This window comes from Elgaria multicarinata, chromosome 3 (assembly GCF_023053635.1).
Source record: "Elgaria multicarinata webbii isolate HBS135686 ecotype San Diego chromosome 3, rElgMul1.1.pri, whole genome shotgun sequence".
Lineage (NCBI taxonomy): Eukaryota > Metazoa > Chordata > Lepidosauria > Squamata > Anguidae > Elgaria > Elgaria multicarinata.
Window position 1 is genome coordinate 16,091,939 of NC_086173.1, and position 12,005 is coordinate 16,103,943.

Consider the following 12,005-nt stretch of genomic DNA (forward strand, 5'->3'; position numbering starts at 1 on the left):
TATATATATATATATAAAAGGAGGGGATAAAACATGTCCTAAGAATGTTTCACTTGCATTTCATGGCCTTTTGCCCGCACAGTTTCTCATTCTTTCCCCCTGCACCGAGCTGGGGATTGAAGATAACACTTCATGCATCAGATGAAGTGGGCTCTAGCCCACAAACCGTTATGTCACAATAAAACTGTGAGCTTTTAAGGTGCCGCAAGACTTTCCCCCCCCTTCCCCCCTTCTTTTCTGTACAGACTAACAAGGCTTCTAGGCAGGGATGAGTCCGACGGGGTGGGGGTTGGAAATTAAGAATAGAAATATATCTATGTTGCCGCTTGCCCTCCCTGGGCTTCCTACCCCTGTTCTCTGTTCTTGTCCTATTTCCCACCTGATTTCCAGAAATGACGCTCTTCCCTCAACCTCCCTCACCCATCGCCACCACCACCACCACCACTTATGTATCCGGAGCTGCCTGCCTGAGCGATGACTGCGTGCCTATGGCTGGGACGCTACAGGGACAGGCACCATCCCCGCCGAGGCGATCGCCCTTCCATCGCTGCATCCCTGCATCCTTCAGTGATGGAGAGAGGCCGCTTGGAATGTACCATCTCCCGGACAGGAGGGAGGGGGGAGCAACCATTCGTGAATTCCGTCTATACATTCATAGGTGTCTCTGGATTTGGGGAAGTGGGGGGGGCAAGGAGGCGTTGGGGGGACGGATCTGGCTGCGTGAGGTGGAGGGGGCAGGAGGCTGAGATCTACGATTGGCTCCAGCCCTCCTTTCCCATCTCCCCCCCCACTCCGCCGCGGCTGCCCTCCTCCTTCCCCTGCCTCCCCCTCCCCCCTCTGCTGAGATTTGCAGCTGGACCAGCGCTCGGCGAGCCCTCTCCATCCTTGCAGGATGTAGGCACTGCGATGTCAGCCGCAGCATCCCCGGGGCTGTAGACAACTGGCTCCCCCCCACCCTTGCCCTGTCCCCTTCCCACCGATCCTCTCTTGAGGGGGCAAATTAGGCCGAAGAAGTTCCCCCCTTCCCCTCCTCTCGGCTGGATCCCGGCCGAGAGAGAGAGAGACCCGCAATTTCGCCCCACGCTGCATCTTCTCTTCTCCCCGCAGCGGATTCCCTACCCGCTCCCTCCTGTCTCCCCACCTCAGTCTCTCCTCGCTTCTAGCATGGCCTGGTGAGTACCTCCTCACGGGGAGTCCTTCTCTTTTTCGGGGATTGGGGCCGAAGGGGGCGGCTGTGGCGGCGGGGAGAGATGGGAAATCTTGTTTGCTCCCCCCTTCCCAAATAAGAATATAAAAAACATAGAGTCTGATGGGGGCTGATGAAAGATTCCTCTCCCCCCCCCTTCCTCCTGAGGAGGGAATCCGGGCAGCCTCCGTCATATGTAATGCAGATATGTGCGGCGGCGGTGGGGGGGGGGAGGGTTGGGGGCGGCGGAATGCGGTTGGGATGGCGTGGGGAAGCAGCTACTGCAGAAAGGGAGCCTTGGCGGGGGTCGAATGGCTTTTTGGACAATAAAATAAATCCTCAGCTGCTTCCTCTGCCTGCCCGCATCCTCTGACCGGGTGGTGAAGAGAGGCGTTTCGTAGAAGACTTGGAGGACGCAGCGTTCGAAAGCTGCTCCAGCTTAGGTCGATCGTTGGTATGCAGGGAAGGAAGGGGGGGAGCGGAGATTGGAGATCTGTGGATGTTGGTGGGGGTTTCCAAGCCCGTTTGCCCGCCCCCACCCCCCACTCCCATCTTCTCTCTTCCTTTCCCGGCCTCCCGCATTGACCCCTTGGCGTGGATTTCTCTCAACCCATGCACCTTGCAACTCCTGGCTGCCGGCATCTCAAGGTGACAGCGACGTATTCCTGGCGTGTGTGTGTGTGTGTGTGTGAAAGAGAGAGAGAGAGAGAGAGAGAGAGAGAGAGAGAGAGAGAGAGAGAGAGAGAGAGAGAGAGAGTGCGCGCGCACATGCAGGGAAAGGGGAGCAAGAGAAGGAGGGAGCGCCAGTGACGTACCTGGCCAGATCAGCTAAGGGGGTGTGGGTGGGTAGGTGGAGGGGGGCGTATTTCCAACCCAATGGGGATCACCCACCCACCCACCCACTGCAGCGATGTACCTGCATGAAACGGGGGGCAGGACTGGGCTGGGGAGCGAGCGAGCTGCCGCCAGCGCGACGCCTCCCCATCCTTGCTCCCCTATGGGGGCTTCTGCTCTCACTCCCCCCCCTCATCCTTTGGTTAATTAATGGAAGGAGAGGTGGAGAATAAGAGCTTGTGAATGTGCTGTGTGTGTGAAAGGGTCTCTCGCTACTCTTTTGGCTCTGGCAGCTTCTTCCAGTGGCCTGGGCCCTGGTTTGAGCTAAGAGAGGGCGAGAGAGAATCGAGGGTGAAGGGGGTGGATGGAGTGACGGGTTGGATCAGTGGTGACGGGTGGCTGCGATGTCAGTGGGGCTGTGAATCCCCTCTGGGTTCCAGCCAGAATTCTGAAGGAGCTATCCAAGGTGCTGAACGCCCCAAATAGCTTCAGCACCTCTTTAGGGTTCTGACAGGTTCTGGCTAAGGCCCAGCGCGGATTCACTGCCCTACTGGCATCAGAGCCACCAGCCTCCCCTGGATAGGTGAAAAGAAAAGGGATAAAAGAATGGATGAATTAATAGCTGGAGAAAAAGAGAGAACGTAGAGGGCAAAGCGGGTGGATGGATGGAAGGAAGGAGAGGGAATGGATGCTACTACCATGGATCGATAGAGGGGGAACTTCGCGGCTGAAGTAAACGAGGGTGGGTCAAGAATGGCCTCTAAGGAGCGACGCAGGAAGAGGATAGATCTGGGGGGAAGGCGGGGGTTTCAAGCAGAGGTAAGCCAGGGGGCAGCAACAGAAAAGCGTAACGGCCTTGGCTGGCCCGGGTCAGATCCAAAGGTCCCCCTAGCGCAGCCGGATGCCTCTCTGGGAAGCTCGGAAGTAGGGCAAGAAGGAAGAGGACGTGGGCACCCTTTTGTGGCTTGTCCCCCCACCCCCACCGCCTCTGGTACTGACAGCGAGGTCTGCTGCCTGAACAGGGAGGCTCCATTTAGCCGCCACTGCCAGGGGGCGTTTGTCTAATCCTCCCTCGATTCCCCCGCCCCCCTCGTGTCATCCCAAATGAGAATGGGCAACATCACTCTCCCATCACCCTTCCCCCACCTGCCGCCTTCCAAATGTTCCGAACTACAACTCCCATCAGTCTAGTCACCGGTCAGGGGAAAATGGGAGCCGTAGTCCGTGACATCTGGAGGGCGCTAGCCGGCTTGGGGAAGGCTGCTCTACGCCTTCTCGGCTTTCTAGGTAGCCCCTCTGGGGCCGTGGTGGGGAGAGCGCGAGGAGGAGGCTGGACGGGCCCGCGGCGCTGGGCCCTGCGCGGTCGCCAGGTCCGCCCGCGGCTCGCCAAGGACACCGGCGAGCGCCTGCTCCGCGCTTTGGCGCATTGCTCGGGATGGCAAGGATGGCGCGTTCCGGCTCTGGCTTTTTTCAAGGCAACTGCAGGGGAGGGGGCGGGATCCACAGGCTGCCGGGGCTGCCTTTTCCCGCCCCTGATTGGCCGAGCGGGCCTGAGTGGCAGCGGGCGCGCGGAGCTGGGGAAGAGTTTGGCAGAGGGCGGGCAGCAGGACGGGAGGAGCTGAGCGAAGAGGGAGCTGAGCTTGGCCCACGCGGCAACGGTGGACTGGGGAGGGGGCAGAAGGACCCACAGGACTCTGGGACGCACGGGTAGCTGGGGATCATGGCGTCTTGAGGGCTTGAGGTGTGCGCCTTGTCCTTCCCGGGGCGGTGATGGTGGTGGAGAACCCCCTACCTCTGATGTTGACCTACCTATTCCCCAAAATGCCTTCCTCCTCTACTGTGGGTCACCCAATGAAACGGATTGGCAGGTGGTCCCTTCGCTCAGTTCGTAATTCACTGATGGAATTTGCTCCCACAAGATTGGCTGAGAGATGACTTTAAGTCGTGGAGGGAGAGAGGTGTGTCGAAGGCTTGTGTTAGCCAGGGGAGTGTGAAATGGAACTTCCACATTCCGAGGCAGTGTATCACTGGATGCCAGAGGCTGAGAACAAGCAAGAGAGGACACTGCTGCTGAACTCCTAACTAGGGCACGTGGCTTGCACCAGTGGTGCCGCAACCATCTTTTGGAGTGGGGGTGGGGAGAGAAAGAAGAGGAGGAGGAGGGGAAATGAAAGGGAAAGAGAAGGAGAAAAGGCTGGCAGAGAAATAGAAAAAGAGGAGATATCAAATCCACATACAGTGAAGAAGTGAAAATAAGACCAATATATAAGATCAAAATGAAGAGTGGATCCTGTGTTGCAAGTTAAAGGTGGGTCCTGGATTTTAGAAGGATGATGGCCTTCTAAAATTAGGTTCTCATACCTTTACCAGCCCAGCAGTCTTTTTTACGTGGTTCGAAGGAGCAGAATTATGCCCTTTCCCTCCACCGCACATACAGCAGGATGTGTTAGGAATGTGTGAGGAAGACACTCCGTGGGGAGGCCGGGCTCACACCATCCTTGCCCTCAAATAAAGAGGGGGAGCTCGCATGGATTGCCTCTACTTCCATATAAATCAGGTGAATGCAGCTCTTCCTCACATTTTATGTTGTGTGGTGGAGAGGAGGGCCAGGTGCCCCATGGCTCCACCCCGTGAAGAGGACTACCCGTCTGGAAACAACTTCCAGCAGGGGAGGCTAGCCATGCTGCAGCAAAAAATAAATACTAAGAATCTTGTAGTACCTTAAAGAGGGACACATTTGTTATGGCATAAGCCAGGAGTGGGAAACTTGTGACCCTCCAGATGTTTTAGCCTACAGCTCCAATGATCCCTCCCCATTGGCTACACTAGCAGGAGCTGTTGGAAGCTGTAGGCCAATATCTGGAGGACCACAAGTTGCCTACTTCTGGCTCAAGTATTTGTGGACTACAGTCTTCTTCATCAGCCTGGTAAGTGTATAAGCCAGGCTTTGCTTCTCTTGTTGACACTGTATACATTTCATATATTTTAATATAAATTCTGCTTATCCATCCATATACACACACTTTATCGTCATGTGTTTCTATACACCTCTGTTTCTTATTTTCTGAACACATCTCTCTTTAACATACTGCCATCAGCATCCAATTCCAGGGTTTGTGAAATCCCTTGCAAGCCTACCATGGCCCCTATCAACACTCATCACTGTTAAGATGGAGAGCGAAGCATTTAGGGGTGGAAAGGAATCCTAGTCTGCCCATCCCTCTAATCTAATTTGACCTGTCCTTGTGAAGGATCCCGTTTTAATGACCTCGAAGACATTTCTACGGCTATTATTGCATTTTAGCCTTCTCCATAAGAACCATGTTTAGTTCCAGAAACTTAGCACCCACCTACATCTTTTCTTTCTCTCTCCTTATATAACCCTGTATTAAGTAACCTGCTCATATACCCCACTCATTTTCTTTCTTGATGTCGCCTTCTCCCGTTACTATCTCCAGTCCCAGAACAGTCAAACAATGCCTTCCCACCCCCTCCCACTTAGAGCAGGCTAGAGTGGTTTAGCTTTTATTTATTTAATGTTTTATTTATTTATTTATTTATTTTATTAAAACACTTGTATCCCACCCTATTATCACTGGGACCTCAGGGCGGCTTTTCCCAACCTGGTGCCCTGGCTGGCTGGAGCATGCTGGGAATTGTAGTCCAATACATCTGGAGAGCACCAGGCTGGGAACGTTTTCTACAGTTGGCTGTTCTGTGTCAACATCCCGGACACATTTTCAGATTGGGGGGGCTGGGGATGACAGCAAGATTTCCCCCAAGGTACAAGGCCTGCTATTGTATATATATTCAATATTCGTTTGCAAAGAACAAACCAGCAAATGGTGTATTTGTAAGAGTCTTTGCTGTGGTTCTTTTAGATGCTTCTTTTTCATGTCTGTATAGGCCTTAGAATATTTTAGGCGCTTTCTCGGTGTTTAATAATATTAATCACACTCATCATCTCAGCCCTTAAAAATACAAAACCAAAGGGATTTGCACATTTGGCACAGATATGAAGTACATGGGGCCATTTAAATGCTTGCAGCAATAATCCTCTTGTGCACAGAACCCTATAATATACACTAGAAGTGTTCCTGAGCAATAAACCTATGTACCCTGAAACATTGGTGATGGGAGTGCCTCCATCCCTAAAAGACACAGTTATAATATCTCCCTTGCCACCGAATTCTCCTAACTTTATACCATCGTGGTCTCTTTCGTTGTTATTTGGTTTATATAATCTGTCCAGGCCAGAGGCTATTACGCAAAAGATTGGGGTGGAAGATAGATGTTTCTATTGGTACTATTTAGATGATTCAACCCCAGAAAACATCCCGTTCTTGGAGGATTTTCCATATGTATAGTGGAGATGAAATTAGGGGGTTGAACAGAACTCTTGTGGTTTTCTTAATCTTTGGTCTAACTTGTGTTAGGTCTACTGTGGCTAGGCCATGGGCTGTGGGCAGCCATTCAGCAATCTAGTCCAGGGCCCCTGAGGCCTGTGACTGTGTGGGCTTTGATATTTTTCTGAGTTGCACATGTACTTTATTTCTTCTATGCCCAAAAATGTTTCTGGGATCCAAATATGCAGAGATCCAAGTGGCTCTCTAGCTTCTAGTCCCAGATAACTATTCCCTGGCTACTTGATCCTTGCCTGTGTGACCCAAATCATGTAGCGATTACCTCTGTCTTTTGCTCTCATGGGCTTACAGCTGTTCCCTACTCACCCACCCCTATGATCCCCTACGCCAGACTACAGGGATCGAACCTGCTCGCAAAGCATGTGGTCTGCCATAACCTCCAGCTCAATGGACACATCCATTGGTAAACCCAAATTACCAGTCATGCCCATTCTTCCTTCAATGCCAACCAACATCTCCACGTACCTATCCTCTGGCATGTGTTCTAACCATCCATGCATCAATCCATGTTGCAAGGCACATAGACGTGTGCACTGGTAGAAGTCTTTTTTAAAAGGCTGTAAATCTGTAACAATAAGTTAGAATTGTATTAACACCACAAACAAGCCAAGTATTTTGTACTAGCCCAAGCAACCTAGTAGTGGCCCCCTCTTCTGTAAATGTTAATATTTTGCAGCAGAATGGCGTTTGTCCCCTATAGTTCATCCAGCCCAATTGGCATGGGCGCTCAATGAATCTGACTGATTAGTTTTATCTGGGAAGGGATTTTTCACCATGATCAGAATGCCTTGTGATCCAAGGACAGAGAGTATATATTTCGATATAATGAAAGTGATGTATGATCTTTGTGCTAACCCCCCTGCCTCGCCTGCTTCCTGGAACCCTCAAGAATTCTGCACTGAGAAGCTGAATTCTTTGACCTATATAAATATGCAAATTCATTTCTACTGTTTTGCATAATTTATTCTGTTTTTCCATAGCTATGGGGAGAGGAAAGGAGCTATGTAGGGCACCCCTCTATCCGGGCACCTGAAATCTTTCAGGAGTCTGGCTTCTAGAAAGATTTTACTGAGCACTGCCCTCACGTTCAACATAAGGGCTAGGAACTTGGCTTTCATACATGAAATCTGGAGTCCCTCGGAAGCTGAGTTCTTGAGCAAGTGCCACATTTTTGTGGCTTTTCTTCACTTCCATGGAATCGTAGGATGCGCACAGCCCTCATTATAGCATATGGGTTGGCTCACTTGCTTAAGTCATCTGGAGCTCTCTGCTTATGCAGGATACTTCTGTGTGGTATGTGGGTTTTTTTGCTTCTGTTCTCTGTAGTCACCATGATCTGGATGATGGGGGTGAATCTGTGTAGGATTCTGTCTTGGGGCAGGAGTTGGAACTTGGTCTCACTAATTTCAGACTCGCCATCAGTGCTGGGCCATAGGCAGTCAGGCATAAGGAGTCCTGGCAGGATAGGGGCCAGAGTTGGACGGTAGTACACTGGAGCAGATACACAGGGCCAGGGGCATTGCTGGCACTTGAAATTGGTCCACAAATCTGCATAAAATCTGCATATGATATCTATATATGCAAATTTAGAAATGATTACTAGGACTTATTTAAATTTCACAGTACACAAAGCCAGCCAATTAATTTCTCATTCAAATCATCCAAAAACAAAATAAGTTCTTCAATTAATTTTCACCCTGACTCAGATCATCCTGAACCAATGGGAAATGACCCCCCCCCCAGCTTAATTGCCATGCAAGGGAAGATTGAAGGCTCTTGCAGCTTGGAGGAGGGGAGCGTTTACCCTTCCCTCCCCATCTGCAATCCCTTTTTGCACATTGTCCCCTGCATGGCAAATAAGCTGAGACAAAAACCTTCCATTGGTACCAATGGATACTTGGGGCTCTGTGGAATAGTTCTGGGGCCCGGGCCTCGTGGGGCCAAGCCTAGCAATGCCCTCTTGCACAGGAAGGCCACTCTCAAAAGCAGAATCAACTGCAGGCCAGGGCTACAGCCGCCTATCAGGATGCAGGCAGTCAAGCTGGCAATGGTGGGGTAGAATGCAGGGAGGAACAGGCAGGCAGAGATACCTGGAGCAAGACTGGTGAGTCACACAAGCAAGAACAGAGTTTGTCTGATGCCTGGGGAAAGACCCAGAAGGGTTTACATCCTCAGGAGGAGCTAAGGGGCTGCTTGGAGTGACTGTTGGTGGAGCCCTGCTGGTACCTGAAATGGGTGAAGAGGAAGAGGAGAAGAATACTCCCCCCTTTCCCCTTCCAGTCTGTGATCTCAAGTGATCCACCATGCTGAGAGGACCCCCGATCTTCCGCCTCCTTTCATCCAGGGCTTATCCTCATCCATCATTACAGATGCCGCTGTGGAGTGGACTGTCCGTTCCTAATGCACTCTCTCTTACACTTGATCCTCTTACTTGGCGCTTGCTGGGGCTCAGTGCATGACTGATGGGGCTTGCTCTCCCCACCCCCCACCCCCTTTCTGCTGAATACCGCCAGCCCGGCCTCTCCATTATCAACGGCTCATACATCATTTAGGTAGGCAATGCCAATTTCAATCCAGGGCAGACCAAGGCGCCCAACGCGGTCGCAGCTCTGGCCACAGCAAAGTTGTGGGCAGAATTTGTGGGTGAAGACAGATTTGACCTTGCTGGGAGGGGTGTGTGTCAGGAGGAAAACACAAGATTGAAGCAGAAGTTAGTTACGTAGGGTGCTGCTTGGTTGGGCATCATGAGAGCAGCTTTATGCTTCAAAAAACAAACAAATCCAGGTCCGTATTTTATTTTTAATTAAGGCGACAAATGAATGGATAAATGTATGAAGGTGCACATGGTGCTTATAAAAATAAGGGGGGAGGTGAATGAGGCACCTGCCTGAATCAAAAGAGGGAGGGGGCAACCGAGCCAGCATTTGGCTGGCTGGTAACACACATCCATCATTTCATTTGGGAAGCTGGGAGTAAGCTCAGGCTGACCTTGCAGCTGAGGAGGCCGCTCTGGCATCTTTCCTGCCTATTTATCCCTCTTTCACAGATTGGGAGTTTGGGGCAGAATAGGAGAGGTCAATGGCGAAAGCATGCAGGGACCCGGACATTCCTCGTAATACATGGCAATAGGCCCTGATCTCACTAAGTGTACACTCCACACAAGAGTTAATCCCAGCTCATTGAGGAGTGTACCTGTAGGAGATGTGCATTCTCAAACACCAGTTTTGTCACACCGAAAATGTTTTGAAATGTTCACTTTAAAAAAAAAAAAAAAAGTGCAATATTTACATGTGTAGTCAGAAATAAATCCCACTGAGTTTGTTGGAACTTACTTCCAGGTAAATGGGCATAGGATTGCAGCCTTAGGCATACTCGTAAAATATTGTGTGGAAGGGACCCCAGGTACAGCACACTACAGGGCTGGGGAACGTGTATCCCTCCAGATGTCATTGGAGTTCAGTTCCCATCAGCTCCAGGCAACCTGGCCAGTGGGAGACATGATGAGAACAGTAGTTGTTCATCAACAATTTGAGGGGCTCAGCCTCTCCACCCCTGGCATACTGGCATAAGATTTCGTAGTGATACAGGGTACCTCCATAATCCAAATGCCTAAATTTAAAACAAACCAAAAAACACTCTACAATTGTACTGCATTCTCTCACAATGCTGTCAAGGTAGGTATAGGCAGAGCTTAATTTCTTCAGAGAGAGAGAGAGAGAGAGAGAGAGAGAAAGAGAGATGGTAGTGTTCAGAAATGGCATGGTGTGACGCCTTTGCTAGAGGAATCCTCCTCTAGCTAACACCAAAGAGACACCCATGGCAGGAGACCTGAGGGAGCTTGGGCCCTCAGAGGAGATCACCGTTGGTCCATTTCCTGTAGGAGGAGGGGAGTTCCACCTCTGAGGCAGAGGCGGGGCAACTACCTAGGCCCTGGAGGCCGAAAGGGCTCCCCTAAGAAGGAGTGTTCAATTACAGAAGTGACTCCTCAGAAGCAAGGCCCTTCTGAGTAGGTCTTTTGCCAGTGCTTGTAATACACACTGCAACTGAGTTCTGGGTGGGGCTCAGGAAGCTCTGGCTAAATAAGCCTCCAGTTACAGCCTAGCCAGTGCTAGAATAATGTGATTCATCAGTTTCTGGGCTTTGCATTGTGAATGATCTTCTGTGCTACTGACCATTTGACTCCAGTTTGGCTCTGCTTCTGGATGGTGTATGGTAATTCACTACTTGGTTGTGCCTTGATCTTTGCTTGTATCTGGAGCACTCCTCTCTTAGCCTGATCCCATACTGGCCTGGAACTTGCTTTGTGGCCTCTTTGCTTTCTTTGTGGCCTAATTCTTTGGATTTCCCCATCAATTGCTTCAATGCTGAGTCTGATTCAGCCATAGCAGGGCATCTGGGAGCCTTTATTTATTTATTTATTTGGTTTGTTCCTTTCTATCAAGAAAAATTACAGTCAAGGTGGCCATTGCTTATCAACTGCCTTGGAAGAAAGCTCTGATCCTTAAGTGTGTGTGTGTGTGTGTGTGTGTGTGTGTGCGCGCGCACGTGGCTGGGCTGAAGTTGTTTTAGTTGTAAAGAAAGAGCCCTTTGTGCATCCTCAGGGAGCTATTATTATTATTATTATTATTATTATTATTATTATTATATTTATTTGTATCCCGCCTTTTGCCCAATGCTGGGCCTCAAGGCGGCCTTACAAAGTTTAAAATATACATGGGGGGGGGAGGGAAACAAAACCATAAACAATTAAAAAATTCACAACAAAATTATAAGACATTAACATAGATGGAGGGCTGGATTATTCTCCAAAGGCCTGCTTGAACAAAAAAGTTTTAGCCTGCTTCTGAAAGCCCATCAAGAAGGGATCCAGCCTAGCCTCCCCGGGAAGAGAGTTCCAGAGCACCGGAGCAGCCACCGAGAAGGCCCTCTCCCATGTTCCCACCAAGCGTGCCTGTGAAGAAGGTGGGACTAAAAGAAGGGCCTCTCCAGAAGATCTCAAAGCACGGGCAGGCTCATAAGGGAGAATACGTTCTTTCAAATAACCTGGACCCGAACCATATAGAGCTTTATAGGTCATAACCAGCACTTTGAATTGTGCCCGGAAACAGACTGGAAGCCAGTGGAGCTGTTTTAACAGGGGAGTTGTGTGCTCCCTATAACCAGCCCCGGTCAACAATCTGGCTACAGCTCTTTGAACCAGCTGGAGTTTCCGAACACTCTTCAAAGGCAGCCCCACGTAGAGCGTGTTACAGTAATCCAATCGGGATGTAACTAAGGCATGTGTCACCGTGGCCAGGTCCGACATCTCTAGGAACGGGCACAGCTGGCGCACTAGCTTTAACTCTGCAAATGAACTCCTGGCCACCGCCGAAACCTGGGCATCCAGGCTCAGGGCTGAATCCAGAAGTACACCCAAGCTGCGGACCTGCGTCTTCAGGGGGAGTGTAACCCCATCCAACACAAGCTGAATCCCTATTCCCTGATCTGCCTTTCGACTGACCAGGAGCACCTCTGTCTTATCTGGATTAAGCTTCAATTTGTTCGCCCTCATCCAATCCATT

General features: G+C 50.5%; 1 protein-coding gene across 5 annotated transcripts in view; it reads left to right on the forward strand.

The window, feature by feature from the left end:
- The first annotated feature begins 1,095 nt into the window (after positions 1-1,095).
- ATP2B3 (ATPase plasma membrane Ca2+ transporting 3) overlaps positions 1,096-12,005 on the forward strand; it is a 147,819-nt gene continuing 136,909 nt past the window's right edge. For all 5 annotated transcript variants that reach the window (XM_063119380.1, XM_063119376.1, XM_063119377.1 and 2 more), the window contains exon 1: positions 1,096-1,172. The gene's annotated coding sequence lies outside the window, so the exon portion shown is untranslated. The remainder of the gene's footprint in view (positions 1,173-12,005) is intronic.